The sequence below is a fragment of the Carlito syrichta genome, unplaced genomic scaffold, assembly GCF_000164805.1.
Source record: "Carlito syrichta isolate Samal-C Ts95f unplaced genomic scaffold, Tarsius_syrichta-2.0.1 Scaffold126461, whole genome shotgun sequence".
In the NCBI taxonomy this organism is placed as follows: domain Eukaryota; kingdom Metazoa; phylum Chordata; class Mammalia; order Primates; family Tarsiidae; genus Carlito; species Carlito syrichta.
The window spans coordinates 157,401-159,206 of record NW_007070557.1 but is presented as its reverse complement, the minus strand read 5'-3'; the positions used below and the strand labels follow the sequence as shown (position 1 = coordinate 159,206).

General features: G+C 54.9%; 1 protein-coding gene across 1 annotated transcript in view; it reads left to right on the top strand.

The window, feature by feature from the left end:
• Positions 1–1,806, top strand: part of SULT2B1 (sulfotransferase family 2B member 1) — a 39,532-nt gene that overhangs the window by 32,911 nt on the left and 4,815 nt on the right. The window lies entirely within an intron of this gene.

The window sequence follows — 1,806 nt, the reverse complement described above, 5'->3', positions numbered from 1 at the left end:
CCGGCTACTTGGAAGGCTGAGGCGGAAGGATCGCCGGAGCCCAGCAGGTCAAGGCAGCGGTAGCCGGGAGTGGCAATTGCACTCCAGTCTGGGTGACAGAGTGAGACTCCAACTCAAAAAAATAAATAAATAAAGGCAATACTTGAGCAAAGGTCTGAGGGAGAAGGGGGAGGGAGCCACAGAGACATCTCTGGGGGAAAGATTCCAGGTAGAGAGGAGAGCCGGTGCAAAGGTCCTGGGGTGACTTTCATTAAAACATGGGGTTTTTGCTGGGCACGGTGGCTCACGCTTGTAATCTCAGCACTTTGGGAGGCAGAGGCAAGAGGATTACCTGAGCTCAGGGATTTGAGACCAGCCTGAGCAACATGGTGAGACCTCATCTTTACAATAAATTAAACAAATCAGCCAGGTATGGTGGCACATGCCTGTGGTTTCACCTACTTGGAAGGCTGAGGCAGAGGGATCACCTGAGCCCAGCGGGTTGAGGCTGTGGTGGCCATGAGTGTGCCACTGCCCTCCAGCCTGGGCGACAAAGTGAGACTACAACTCAAAAAAAAATGTGGTTTTGGTTTTTCTTTTTTAATCTGGATCTCGCTCTGTCGCCCAGGCTGGAGTACGGTGGCGTGGTCATGGCTCACCACAGCCTCAACCTCTTGGACTCAGGCAATCCTCCCTTCTCAGCCTCCTGGATAGCTGGGACTGCAGGCATGTACCACTATGCCTGGCTATTTTTTTTTTTTTTTTTTTTGAGATAGAGTCTTGCTATGTTGCCCAGGCTGGTACTCCTGGTGTATAGCGGAGGAAACCGGGGATTTATAATGTCAGAGCGGGTTGATACTTTGCCCAAGGCACATGGCTGTCCACTGCACACTCCCTGGTCATTTTTTTCCTCCCTGGTAATTTTCTTTGGATGGAAAGTTCCAGAAACAGTTTTGGCATGCCTCCTCCCCCTCTTTTCCAGCCAGCTTTCTTCTCCAAACCAAAAACTGGGCCACGTAGCCGAACAGAGCTTCTGGGCTGCCCCTGGGTGTGAGGCGCCGCCCACATGTTAGAATTTCTGGGACATGTCGGTCGTTCAGGAAGATAAAGCGACAGAAGGTTATAAAACCAGGAATGACCCGGAAAATCAGGGCCGTGGGGTCAGTGGCTGTGCCAGGCACTGCGTGTCAGGAGGCAGCAAGGCTGGGCGGAGGAATGTGGGCTTCGGGGACCGAGCCGGGGCTCCTTTCTGGCTGTGTGACCTTGAGCAAGTGTCTTTCCCTCTCTGGGCATCTGGGATGGGGATAATGAGCCTTCCCTTGCAATGCTGATGGCAGGATGGGCACAGGTGTGTAAGAGGGGCTTGGATCGGAGCTTGGTGTAACAGCGAGCGCTCAGGCTACAGTGACTGGAGCCGTCACCGTGAAAAGGCAAGGGATGTTTGAGCTGCTGGGGCAAAGGGCCTTTCTGGCAGCCTCATACCAAGGCCTGGAGGGAAGAATGTACAAGGAAGGGTGAGTTCTCCAGCAGAAGAGGCTGGGAGAGCCCAGACCCGACCAAGTCTGTCTTTGAAAACCAGGCCGGGGGACTGGGACTCTGCCTCAGGGCACTAGGGAGCCGTGGGAGAGTTGAGGGATGGGGAGGAGCTGGGTCAGCTTGGGTGTGGTGGACAAGCTGGAGTCAGGGGAAGGAGACTGGAGGCTGGGAGGCTGGGAGGAGGCCAGGGTGAGAGTCCAGGAAGGAGAGGATGAGGCTTGAGCCAGCGTTAAGCTATGGGGACACAGTGGAGGGGACGTGGCAAAGGCAATCAGGGCAGGAGGGACAGGG